The sequence below is a fragment of the Chiloscyllium plagiosum genome, chromosome 46 (assembly GCF_004010195.1).
Source record: "Chiloscyllium plagiosum isolate BGI_BamShark_2017 chromosome 46, ASM401019v2, whole genome shotgun sequence".
Classification (NCBI taxonomy): domain Eukaryota; kingdom Metazoa; phylum Chordata; class Chondrichthyes; order Orectolobiformes; family Hemiscylliidae; genus Chiloscyllium; species Chiloscyllium plagiosum.
In genome coordinates this window covers 6,731,163-6,745,774 of record NC_057755.1, presented here as the reverse complement: position 1 = coordinate 6,745,774, position 14,612 = coordinate 6,731,163, and positions in this window count along the sequence as shown.

Genomic DNA, 14,612 nt, shown 5'->3' with positions numbered 1-14,612 from the left:
GAAGAATTACAGCAGCTTGGCAGTAAATTGGGTAATTGGGGCATTGTAGTACTTAAAGGGAGATTCAGTGCAGAGTAGCACTAATTGGGAGATTTGGTCCAGTGTAGTACTATATGAGAAAATTTGCACAGGGTAGTACTAAATGCGAGACTTGGGGCAGTGTAGCAAAAAATGCGAAAATTGGGTGCACCGTAATACTCAATGGAAGAATTGGGACACTGCGACACCAAGTGGGGGAAATGGTGTAGTGTAGCAATAAATGAGAGAACTGGGGCAGTATCGTACTAAATCGGGAAATTGGGGCAGAGTCGTAATAAATAGATAAATTGGTGCGTTGTAACAAGAAGTAGTGCACTGTATCAGTAAATGGGGCAATTGGTGCAGAGTTGCACGAAATAGGAGAACTGTGCAGAGTAATTCTAAATGGGAGACTTGGGGCAGTGTAGCACTAAATGCGAGAATTGTCGCAGTGTAGTACTAAATTTGAGAATTGGGCAGTGTAGCACTAAATGGGGCAATTGGTGAAGTGTAGCACTCAATGGGAGAATAAGTGTAATATAGCTATAAATGGCAGAGTTGGAGCAGAGTTACACTGATTGGGAGAATTGGTGCAACGTCGCCCGAAATGGGAGACTTGGTGCAGGGCAGTACAAAATGGGAGAATTTATGCAGTGTAGTACTAAATGGGGAATTAGATACAGTGTATCACTAAATGCGACAGTTGCTGCATTTAGTGATACACTAAATGGCAGAATTGCAGCAGTAAAGCAATAAAGACGAGACTTGGGGCAGTGTCATAATGAAAGGCAAAATCGGCGCAACGTCGCCATAAAGGGGAGTATTTGTAAAGTTTCGCACTAAATGAAAGGATTGGTATTGCAATTTCAAATGGGAGAATTGGTGCAGAGTATGGCTAGAAGGGGAATTGGGGCAGTGTAGTAATAAATGGGAGAATTGGTTCAGAGTAGAACTAAATAGGAGATTTGGGGCAGCGTAATCCTAAATGGAAGAAATGTTGCAGTGTGGTACTAAATTGGAGAATTGGGACAGTGTAATACTAAATAGAGAAGTGGTACACGGTCGCAATAAATGGGAGATTTGGTGCAGAGTTCCACGAATTGGTAGAATTGGTGCAGAGTAGATCTAAATGGGAGACATAGGGCAGTATAGCAGTAAATGGGACAATTGGTGCAGTGCAGTACGAAATGGCAGAATTGTAGTAAAAATAGCTATAAGGGGAGACTTGGGAAAGTGTCGTACTGAAAGGGAGAATCAGTGCAAACTCGCACTAAATGGGAGTATTGGTGCAATTTCCTGAAATGGACGAATTGAGGCAGTGTGGTAAGAAATGAGAGAATTGGTGCTTTGTAGCACTAAATGGAAGAATGGCTGCAATGTATTACCGAATGCAGAATAGGCCTAAATGGGTGAATTGTTGGTGTATCACGAGATGGGAGAACTGGTTCACTGTGGTACTAAATTGGAGAATTGGTAGAGTGTAATGCTAAATGTGAGAATTGGCACTGTATAGCTAAATTCCAAAATAATGGGAGAATTGGTGCAGGCCATACTAACTGGGAGACTTGGGGCAGTATAACACTAAATGATAGAAGTGCTGCAGTGACGTACTAAAGTGGAGAATTGGGGCAGTGTCGCACTAAATGGGACAATTGGTGCACTATATATCGAAATAGGAGAATTAGTTCAGTGTAGTACTAAATGGGTCAATTGGTTAATTGTATCACGAAATGGAAAAATATGGTGCAGCGAAGCACGAAATTGGAGAATGTGTGCAGAATAATACTGAATGTGAGAATTGGTTTCATGTCAGAGGAAAAAGTGAGAATGTGTGCACTGGATATCGAATTGCAAAGAGTGCAAGCGGGGTAAAATGAAGTGGGAGAAATTGGGCATTGTAGCAATAATTTGCAGAATTGCTGAAGTGTAACGTAAACGGGAGAATTTCTGCAGTGTAACACTGGATGGGAGAATTGGTACAGCGTAGCAATAAATGGAATAACTGGTGCTGTGTTGCAATAAATAGGATTATTGGTGCAGGAAAGCTTTAATTTGGAGAATTGGGACTGTGGAGCACTAAATAGAAGAGTTGATACAGGATTGCAAGAAATGAGAGACTTGGGGCAGTGTAGTACTAACTGGAGGAATTGTGGCAGTGTCATACGAAATTGAAGAATGGGTGCAGTGTAACACAAAATGGAAAAATGGATGCGTGTCGCATTAAATGGTAGATTTGGTGCAGTGTAGCAATAAATCGAAGAATTGGGGCAGTTTATCACTGAATGGGGGAATTGGTACAGAGTAGCAATAAGTGTGAGAATTGAGGCAGTGCAGCACTAAATGGGACAATTGGTACATCGTAGCAAAAAATGGGAGGATGAGGAACTGCAGCACTTTGGGGAGTATAGACCTAAATGAAAGAATTGCTGAAGTTCAGCATTAAATCTGAGACATGGGGGTGTGTTGTACTAATTTGAGAATTAGTGCACTGTAGCAATAAATGGCAGAATTAGTTCAGTGTGGTACTAAATGGGCGAATTGGCGCAGTGTAGCCCGAAATGAGGGAATTGGTGTAGTGAGTTACGAAATGGGAGACTTGTATCAGTGCAGCACTAAATGAGGGATTTGTTGTAGTTTTGAAATATGTGGCAGAGTTGGTGCAGAGTTGCACTAATTAGATGAATTGGCGCATTACAGCTCGAAGTGGGAAAATTGATGCAGAATAATACTAAATGGGAAAATTGGTATAGTGTTGCAAAAAATGAAAGGATTGGGGCAGTGTAGCTCAAAATGGGAGAATTGTTGCAGTTTATTAATAAATGGGAGATGGGAGAAGTGCAGTATTAAATAGAGAATTGGTGCACTGTCGCAATAAATGGGAGAATTGGTTCAGAGTTGCGCGGAATGGGAGAATTGGTGCAGAGTAGTACCAAATGGGAGATGTGGGCAGAGTAGCACTAAGTGCGAGAATTGTTGTAATGTAGTTGTAAATTGGAAAATTGGGGCACTGTAGCACTAAATGGTACAGTGTAGCAATAAATGAGAGAATTAGTACAGTGGCGCAATAAATGCCAGAGTTGGTGCAGAGTTACAGTGATTGCAAGGATTGGTGTTGTGCAGCCCGAAAGGGGAGAAATGGTGCAGTGTAGTATTAAGTTGTGGAATTGGTACAGTGTGATAATCAATGTGAGAACTGGCGCAATCTAGTATTAAATTGCAAAAAATCGTGCAGTTCATCAAAATGAAGGAAGAATTAGTGCAGAGTAGTACTAAATGGGAGACTTGAAGCAGTGTAACTCTAAGTGGAGATGTGTTGTACTGCAGGACTAAATTAGTGAATTGCGGCAGTGTATCACTAATTGGGAGAATTTGTGCACTATATAACGAAATGAGAGAACTGGTGCAGCATAGCACTAAATGGAAGAATTGGTACAGTGCAACAATAAATGTGAGAATTGGTATAGTGTCGCATGAAAAAGTGAGAATTTGTGCAATTGGAAAATGTGCTGCTGTGCAGTACGAAAAGGGTGAAATTGCAGAATTGATGCAATGGAGCAGTAAATGGGAGAATTACTACAGTGTAGCAGTGAATGGGAGAATTGGTACAGCGCAGCAATAAATGGAAGAATTGGTTCAGTGTTGTACTAAATGGGGGAAATGTTGCAGTACAGAATGAAATTGGAGAATTGGTGCAATGGAGTACAAAGTAGGAAAATTGATGCATCGTCACACTAATTGGAAGAATTGGTGCAGTATAGTACTGAATGGGATAACTGGTATAATGTGGCACAAAATGGGAGAACTGGTGCAGTGTAGCAGCAAATGGGAGAATTGGTTCAGTGTAGCGCTAAATGGGAGAATTGGTGAAGAGTAATGTGAAGTGGGAGAATTGGTAGAATGCAATGCGAAATGGGAGAAATGTTACAGTGTAATAATAAAAAGGGATTATTGTTGCAGTGCAAAGTTTAATGGGAGAATTCGTGTCGTGTAGCAATAAACAGAACGTCTGTAATACTAAACGAGAGAATTGTTGCAGTGTAGCAATAAAAGGTAGAATTGGTTCAATGTGTTTTTTAAAGGGAGAGTTGTCGCAGTGTGGTACTAAACGGGAGAATTGCTGGCATGTAGTACTAAATTGGAGCATTGGTTCAGTCTAGTAACATATGGGAGAATTGTTGCAGATCAGTACTAAATTTCTGAATTCATGCAGTGTAGAGGTAAACGGGAGATTTGGTGCAGATTTAAACTAATTCAGAGAATGAGTGCTAAGCAGCATGAAATGGGGGAAGTGGAAAAGAGCACCCCTAAATAGGAGATTTGTACTAAGCATCAGGAAATTGGAGGGATGTATGCACTGGAACACCAAGATCCGCCTGTTCCTCCACACTGTCAAGAATCCTGTCTTTAATACGATATTCAGCATTCAGATTCGACCTTCCAAATTGCATCACTTCGCATTTATCCAGGTTGAACTCCATCTGTCTTTTCTCAGTCCAGCTCTGCATCATGTCTATGTCGTGCTGCAGCCTGCAATAGTTTTCGATGCTATCAACGGCACGTCAAAACTTTGTGTCATTGGCAAATTTACTACTCCAGCCCTCAACCTTCTCATCCAAGTCATATATAAAAAAACTACAAAGAGCAGAAGCCCAAGAACAGAGCCCTACGGGTCAACACACACCATTGACTTCCAGGCAGAATAGTTTCCATCGACAACCACTCTCTGCCTTCTGTCAGCTAACCAGTTCTGAATCCAGACAACCGAATCTCCTTGTACCCCAGACCTACTGATTTTATGAATTAACCTAGCATGGGATCAGATGCTTTGCTGAAGTCCATATGCACGACATCCAGTGCTCAGCCATCGTTGACCTGTCTCATCACCTCCTCCAAAAACTAAACAAGATTTGTGAGACATGATCTGCCCCTCACAAAGCCATATTAATTGTCTTTAATCACACCATTCTTTTCCAATAGTCATGAATCCTATCCCTCATAATTCTTTCCAAAACCTTGCTGACCACAGACGTAAGACTGACTTGTCTTTAATTGCCAGCGATTTTCCTATTCCCCTTCTTGAAAAGAGGAACAGCATTCAACTCTCTCCAATACTCGGATACGGCTCCTGTGCAGAGTCAGGAAACAAAGATCTTCGCCAGCGAATTAGCAAGCGCCTTTCTCGCATTCCGGAACAGCCCAGGTAAATCTGATTTTGGCCATGGGGACTTAGCAATCTTAATGATTGCCAAATTTTCCATCACATCAAGTTACTCAATCTTGATCTTTTCAAGCCTGTTTTCCAGCACCTCAACGTTTTCATTCACAACAAGGTCCCTTTCCTGACTAAAAACCGAAGCAAAAAAAACTCGGTGCCACCTTTTTCGTGCCACCTCTTGGCTGTTCTCAGTCCATTTATGAGCTCCTTTCTCGTAGGCCAGAAATCCTCCAATACTGTGCTAGATCTTTGCTTCCTCCACCTTACGTAAGCTGCCTTTTTCCTTGCAGAAGCTCCTCGGTTCATCCAAGGCTCTTAATCTTACCACTTCTTACCTGTCTCAGAGGAACAATTTCGTGCATCAGTGGAAACAACTGCTACTTAAATAGTCGCTATATATCTGTTGTGCGCTTTCTGCAGAATTATTGCTCCCAATCTGTACTTCCCAACTCCTGTGATCGCATCATAATTTACTTTTCCTCAATTAAATATCTTCCATTGTAACTGCTCTTTTCCCTATCCAATCTGTGGTAAAAGTGAGGCAGTTGTGGTCACTGCCACCAAAGTGTCTTCCCACCTCGAGATCTGACACTTGTCTTGGCTCATTGCCGAGTACGAAGCCCAAAATGGCCACTTCCCTCGTTGGCCTGTCTACATGCTGGGTAAGGAAACCCTCCTGAACACACCAGTCACAAACGGCTCCACCCAGACCATCTGCACAAAGGAAGTTCCAGTCAATATTAGGAAAGTTGAAGTTGCCCACAACAACGCTGCTCCATCCGCATTTTTCCAAAACCTGCCGGCAGTAGAGTTCTTCAATCTCACGACTGCGATTTGGGGGTCTGTAAAAATTCGCCAATGAGGTGGCTGATTTCTTGGTGTTCCGAACTACCACCCATACTGACTTAGTAGACAAACCTTTCTCGACAACCTTCGTTTCCGTAGCTGTGATGCACTCTCTGATTAACACTGCTACACCCTCTCCTCTTTTTCCACCGCCCTGTACTTTATAAACTTTCTAAACACAGGAACATCAAGCAACCATTCCTGCCCCTGTGAAACTCACGTCTCCGTTACGAGCACATCACCATATTCCCAAGTACTCATCCGTGCTCTAAGTTCATCACTCTTATTTCTGACATTCCTTGCGATAAAACAGACACACATTAACCGATCCTTTTGTTTCATCAAGTGAAAAACCTTCCTTATAGATTCACTACATCCTGCCGCTGCCTCATCTACAACTGCCCCTCTCAGATATGTAGCTCTGGTTCCCACCCCCTTTCCAAACTAGTTTAAACCCTCCCGAACCATGATCAAATCGCCCATCCAGGACATTTGTGCCCCTCCAGATCACGTGCAAACCATCCTATAGGTATAGGTCCCACGTTCCTCAGATGGCGTCCTAATGGTCTACGTATCTGAATCCACCCTCCTGCACCAGGCTCGCAGCCACTTGTTAAGCTGCATTCGCGGACTGTTTTTCACCTCACTGTGTCGTGGCACCAGTAGCCAACGTGAGGTCACTCCACTATTCGTCCTGCTCTTCAGCTTCCAACCTCACTCTCTGTAGTCACTTTTCAGACCCTCAATCCATTCCCTGGCTATATCATTGGTGCCAATATGTACCATGATTTCTGGCTGTTCACCCTCTCCCTTCAGAACCCAGTAAACCCGATTGATGTCATATCAGATCCTGGCACCGGGGAGACAAAATACTGACCGGGAGTCCCGTTCTTGACCCTAATATCTCCTGTCAATCCGTCTAACTATTGAGTTCCCTGCCACTAGTGCTTTTCTATTCTCCCTCCTCTTTCCTTCTGAGCATCAGTGCCAGGCTCAGTGCCAGAAATCTGACAACTATGGCTTTCCGTTGGTAGGCCTTCCCACTAGTTGTGTACGAAATGGTATACTTATTGCTGAGGGAACGGCCATAGGTTACCTCTGCTCTATCTATTGGTTCTCTTTCCTCCCCCTGAATGTATGTCAGCTGTCATTATACTGTGTCTGAAGAGTGACCATCTCTCTGCACATCCTCTCAATTTCTCCATCAGCCTCCCGACGATTCGCAGTTCATTGAGCTCCAGCTCCAGTTCCCTAACTCCGTTTTTGAGGAATTGGATTTGGTGCACTTCCCTCAGATGTGGTCGGCAGAGACATGTGTTGTGTCTCTCACCTGCCACATTGTGCAGGAGGAACATGCAACTGCTCTATCAGCCATGCCCCTCTAATCTGAAAGCCAACATAGTACTAAATGGGGAAGAGAAGCAGAAAACCTGCCAACTTACAGAGTTTACAGATTTTTAGTAAGGTTAGAGGGAGGCCCTACGGTGTAAGGTCTCGGGTTCAGATCTCACCCACTTTAAAACTTCCCGGCAGCCCTCTATTCCTTGAACCCTCTCTCCTCGCCGCTCTGTTCAAAGAAAATTGATGCAGTGTAGTACTAAAAGGGAGAATTATGGAAGTCTTATATTAAATGGAAGAACTTCAGCAGAATTGGTGCCATGCAGTATTAGATGTGAGAATTGGTGCAGTGTAGAAATAACGCATTTTCACTCTCCGTGCAGATTAGAGTTTTGATGCAGGACACATCAATATTCGAGAATTCTAGCAGCGAATAACTAACTGAGAGAAGTGTTGCAGGGAAATACTAAATGGAAGAACTGGTGCACAGTGGAACTCAATTAGAGAATTGTGGCATTACATGGGAGAATTAGAGTAGGGCACCACTAAATGGCAGAGACCGTAATTTCCCCTCCCACGTGCTCCTTCTTTAGAGACCGCAATTTCCCTTCCCACATACTCCTTCTTTAGAGTCCACAATTTCCCTTCCCTCGTGGTTAAAATGCCCTCCAATGCATCTCGTCCACAGCCCGCACCTCCACCCTCAGACCCAACCCCTCCAACCGTAACAAAGAGAGGACGACCCTGGTGCTCAACTTCCAACCCACCAACCTTCGCATAAACCAAATCATCCGCCGACATTTCCGCCACCTCCAAACAGACCCCACCACCAGGGATATATTTCCCTCCCCACTCCTTTCCACCTTCCGCAAAGACCGTTCCCTCTGTACCTACCTGGTCTGTCCACGCCCCCCTACGACCCACCCTCCCATCCTGGCACTTTCCCCTGTCACCGCAGGAACTGTAAAACCTGTGCCCATACCTGCTCCCTCACCTCTATCCAAGGCCCTAAAGGAGCCTTCCACATCCATCAAAGTTTTACCTGAACATCCACCAATATCATTTATTGTATCCGTTGCTCCCGATGCGGTCTCCTCTACATTGGGGAGACTGGACGCCTCCTCGCAGAGCGCTTTATGGAACATCTCCGAGACACCCGCTCCAATCAACCAAAACCGCCCCGTGGCTCAACATTTCAACTCCCCCTCACACTCTGCCGAGGATATGGACGTCCTGGGCCTCCTCTTCCACCGCGCCCTCACCACCAGACGCATGGAGGAAGAACGTCTCATATTCCGCCTCGGAACACTTCAACCCCAGGGCATCAATGTGAACTTCAACAGTTTCCTCGTTTCCCATTCCCCCACCTCATCCTAGTTTCAAACCTCCAGCTCAACACTGTCCCCTTGTCTTGTCCGGACTTGTCCGACCTTCCCAGCTCCTTTTACACCTATCCACTCCACCCTCTCCTCCATGACCTATCACCTACATCTCCTCCCTCACTGCCCCATTGTACTCTATGCTACTCTCTCCCCATCCCCACCCTCCTCCAGCTTATCTCACTACGCTTCAGGTTCTCTGCCTTTATTCCTGATGAAAGGCTTTTGCCCGAAACGTCGATTTTGCTGCTCCTCGGATGCTGCCTGAATTGCTGTGCTCTTCCAGCACCACTAATCCAGAATGCGAGTTTGGTGCAAAGTGCCATTACATTATAGAGTTTGTGGCAGTGCCAATAAATTAGAGAGTTTGAGCAGAGAGGGTCTAAATGGGATGAAAAGGGGCATGAATTAAAAAAAAGATAAATGTTGTAAGCATCAGTAAATTGGGCATTCTGTCTGCGCACGACTAAATTAAAAAAAATTGAGTATGGAACCAATACGTGGAATAAGTGTATTAGAGAAAAGATAAACGGGCATCAATAATTGGAGAATACATGCCGGTGTCACTAGATGCGAGAATTAGTGCAGGGTAACACTACGTGGGAAAACTGGGGCAGGATAATACTGAACGGAGAGATAGTACAGCTCCAGGATTTGTGCAAGACTGGTAAATGGGAGAATTGGTGCAGAGCAGTGCAGACCTAAATAGAGTCATGCAATCACAGAGATGTACAGGATAGAAACACCTTCCTGTTGAACCAGTCCATGCTAACATTTAAAATATTCTGGCAATGGACCAACAAATGGGAAAACCAACCATGGCAAGGAACTACCACATGGAAGAATTCGGCCAGGCCAGGTTTGAATAGGAGAATTTTGAACAGCGCATAAGGTATTGGAAGAACTGTTGCAGTGTAGCATTTAATGGGACAATTGGGGCAGGACAGTACTGGATTGGAGAAATGGAGAAGGGCACGACTAAATGGGAGAATTGGGCTTGGAAACCTTGTCAGTTCTCAGACGATGTCGCAGCACTGGCTGCGACGTTACTGCCTCATGACTGAACCTCGGACACTAAAATACTTCTTCACTTCTGAACCCCTGTTTGCTACCGGTGCCACGCGATAGTGAGGCGAGGAACAGTCAGTTAATACAGCTAACACGTGGCTGCGAGGCTCGTGAAGGACGGAGGGCTTCAGATACCTAGACCATTGGGATAACTTTTGGGGAGGTTGGTACCTGTACATGAAGGACGGGTTGCACCTGAACTGGAGGGGCACAAACGTCCTGGGTGGGAGATTTGCTCGTGTGATTCTGGAGGTTTCAAACTTGTTTGGTAGGGGGGTGGGAATCAGTGCCACATATCTGAGAGGGGGACAGTCGCTGATGTGGCAGAGACAGGATGTAGTGAATCTATCTGGAAGGTTTCTCTCGAAATGAAACAAAGGGATCAGTTAAAGTATGTCTGCTTTAACGCAAGGAATGTCAGAAACAAGAGTGACGAACTTAGAGCATGGAACAGTACTTGGGACTGCGATGTTTAGGCAATAACATATACGTAAGTTTCACAGGGGCAGGAATGATTGTTTGATATTCCAGTGTTTAGAACATTTAAAAAGAACAGGGAGGGTGGAAAAAGAGGAGAGGTGTAGCAGTGTTAATCAGAGAGTGAATCACAGCTACAGAAATGATGGTTGTCGAGAAACGTTTGTCGACTGAGTCAGTGTGGGTGGAAGTTAGGAACACCAAGGGAACACCCACCTCATTGGAGGTTCTCTACAGACCACCTAATAGTAGTAAAACGATTGAATAACTCATAAGTGGGCAGATCCTGGAAAAATGCAGATGTGGTAGGATTGTTGCAATGGGTGGTTTCAACTTTCCGAATATCGACTGGAAACTTCAAAGTGCAGATGGATTGGATGGGGACGTTTTTGGCTGGTATGTTCAAGAGGATTTCCTTACTCAGTATGTGGACAGGTCGACGAGGGGAGAAGTCATATTGGATTTGGTGCTGGGTAATGAATCAGGACAGGTGTCAGATCTCGTGGTGGGAAAAGACTTTGGTGACAGCGATTGCAACTGCCTTACATTTACCATAGCCTTGGAGAGGGAAAGGAGCAGTTATCGAGGGAAGATATCTAATTGGGGAAAAGGAAATTATGACGCTCTCAGACAGGAGTTGGGAGCATAGACGGGGAGCAATTGTTCCACAGAAAGGCCACAGTAGATATATGGAGACAATTTAAGGAGCAGTTGTTGCGAGTGATGCACGAATTTGTTCCTCTGAGACAGGTAAGAAGGGGTAAGACTAAGGAGCCTTGGATGACGAGAACAGAGGAGTTTCTGGAAGGAAGAAGGCAGTTTCTGGAAGGAAGAAGATGGTGGAAGCAAGGATTGCAGGCTTGCTCGAATGGAGCTCAGAAATTGACTGAGCAGAGCCAGGAGGTGGCACGTAAGCGGTTTGCAAGAACGATTATGGAGAATTCAAAGGCCATTATTTCATACGTGAGGAATGAGAAAATGACTAGGGAGAAGGTAGGGCTGATCAGGGATAATGGAGGGAACATGTGCATGAAGTCTGAGCAGATAGGGGAAGCGCTAAATGAGATGTATTGCTTTAGTTTTCACGAAGGAAAGGGATTTTGTTGTGAATGAAAACTTTGAGGAGCTGGGCTATAGGCTGAACCAAGTCAAGATTAGTGAAGTTGATGTGGTGTAAATTTTGGCAAACATTAAGATTGACACGTCCCCAGGGCCAGACCAGATTTATCGTAGGCTGCTCCCAGAAGCGCGAAAGGAGTTTGCTAAGCAGCTGCCGAAGATCTTTGCCTCGTCACTCTGAACGGGATTCGTACTGGAGGATTGAAATGAGGGAAATGGTGTTGCTTTTTCAAGAAGGAAAACAGGGTACTCCTGGGCAATTTCAGACCAGTCAGTGTTAAGTCTGTGGTCAGCAAATTTTTGGAAAGACGTCTGATGGATACGATTGATGACTATTTGGCAAAGCATGGTGTAATTAAAGGTAGGCAGCATGGCTTTATGAGGACCACATTATGCCTCAGCATCCATATTGAGTTATCTGAGATGCCTGACAAGATAGGTCGATGAAGGTAGAGCAGTTGATGTGGTGTATCTGGATTTTAGCAAGGCATTTGACAAGGTTCCCCATGGTAGGCTCATTCATAAAGTCAGGAAGTATGGGATACAGGGAGAGTTGGCTATCTGGATTCAGAATTGGTTGGCTGACAGAAAACCTTCCGCCTGGAGGTCAGTGACGAGTGGTGTCCCGTACGGCTGTGTTCTTGGGCCTCTGCTCTTTGTAGTTTTTATAAATGACTTGGATGAGGAGTTTGAGGGTAAGGTTAGTAAATTTGAAGATGACACAAAGATTGGAGGTGCCGTTAATAGTATAGAGGGCTATTGCAGACTGCTGTACGACATAGACAGGATGTAGGGCTGTACTGAGAATTGGCAGATGGAGTTCAACCTGGATAAATGTGAAATGATGCATTTATGATGGTCTAACTCGAATGCTGAATATAGGATTAAATATAGGATTCTTGGCATTGTAGAGGAACAGAGTGATCTTGGTGTTCAAGTGCATAGATCCCTCAAAGTTGCCACACAAATGGATAGGGTTGTTAAGAAAGCATATGCTATTTTGGCTTTCATTAATAGGGGGATAGAGTTTAATCGCTGCGAGGTTTTGCTACAGCTCTACAAGTCCAGGGTGAGACCACACATGGAACATTGTGTCCAGTTCTGGTCGCCCTACTATGGGAAAGATACAGAAGCTTTGGAGAGGGTGCAAAGAAGGTTTACCAAGAGGCTCCCTGGACTGGAGGGCTTGCCTTATGGGAAAGCTCCGATTTTTCTCTCTGGAGAGAAGGAGGAAGAGAGGAGACCTGATCGAGGAATACAAGATAATGATAGGAATAGATTAATTTAGTAGCCAGAAAGTTTTCCAAAGGGCAGGATTGACTGGTACGAGTGGTCATCGTTTTAAGATATTAAGAGAAAGGTATAGAGGAGATGTCAGAGGTAGGTGCTTTACAGAGAGAGCTTTGAATGCAGGGAATGCATTTCCAGCGGTGGCGGTGGAACCAGATCATTAGGGACATTTAAGCAACTGCTGGACATGCACATGGATAGCAGTGAGTTGCGGGATGCATAGGTTGCGATATTTTATTTTATATTAGGATTTAACCTCAGCACAACATCTTGGGCCAAGGGGCCTGTTCAGTGCTGTGCGTTTATATGTTCTATGTTCTATCTCGATATCTGGGGATTTGGGCCATATCCTCAGCCCCCGAGTTAGCACCTTTCAAGTACAGATCTGAGTCTTCCGCTGGTTGCTGGCAGCTGGGTGTTGGGCGGTGTGAGCTCGGCACTGGATGTTGTACAGTGGACCACTGGGTGCTGGGGACTGGATGATGGACGATGAGCGCAGGGCATGTGAAGCTGGGTCTGGGCACCATTGACTGCATATGGCAATGACGAGGCGATGTAGCAGAACTGAACAGCTGGAAGGTGCTCAATTGCCTTCCATTCACGTACGTGTGGTCTGTGGAGGGGAAGGCGTTGGGGGATGTGAGGGTGTGGCCGCTGCCTTGGCGGTTGTCAGTCCACAACCAGCTACCAACCTCCTGGAGTGGTCTATCCCCTCACACACTGTGTGTCAGAAAGGGTCCAGCCAAGTGTGCCAACTGGGGGTGGGGCACTTGGGCTGCACTGGCGATGTCACCTGACAGATAGTCAGTGCAGACTAAACTAGGTGGAGTAAGATGTATTGTACTCCTCTACTACACATTCAGAGCACGCTGTATCGTCCTGGTCTCTTGCACAGTCAGAGCAGACTGTAATGCACTGGTCTTCTGCATAATCACAGCACGCTGTATCATACAGGCCTGCTCACAGAGCACGCTTTATCTTGCTGGTCTACTGCACAATCAGAGCGCATTTTGTCATACTGGTCTGCTGCGCAGTCAGAGCAGACCGTAACTGACTGGCCCACTGCACATTCAGATATTGTACAGGACCACCGTACTGTACAAGAAAATAGTACGGGTCTACAACACAGAGTATGTTGTATGACACTGGTCTACTGCACAATCAGATTCCGCTGTATCTTCCTGGTCTACTGCATAGAAAACGCTGAATTGCACTGTTCTGCTGCACAATCTGAACATGCAGTACTGTTCTACTGTACAGAAACGCTATATTGTAGTCATCTTTTGAATAATCAGAGAACGTTCTGTTGCACTGGTGTACTGCAGAATCAGAGCACACTATATCGTACTGGTCCAAGTGCACAATCACAGCACGCTGTGTCATTCTGGTCTGCTTCCTAATCAGAGCACACAAGATCAAAATGTTCTACTGGACAATCAGAACGCACTGTATCTTATTGGTCTCCCACACAATTAGAGGATACTGTATCGTACTGGTCTACTACATTGCTGGAGCACACCGTATCACACTGGTCTACTGCATATTCAGAGCACACTGTATTGTACTGGTCTACTGAACAGAGCATGCTGTATCATGCTGGTCTGCTGCACAATCAGAGAACACTGTATCGAACTGGTCTGTTGCACAGAGTGCTCTGTATTGTACAGACCTCACCATCAAACCTCACCATCAAACCAGCTGACAAGGGAGGCGCAGTAGTAGTTTGGCGCACTGACATTTACACCACTGAGGCCAAACGCCAGCTCGCAGATACCTCCTCCTACCGTCCCCTTGACCATGACCCCACCCCCCACCACCAAACCATCATCTCCCAGACCATCCATAACCTCATCACCTCAGGG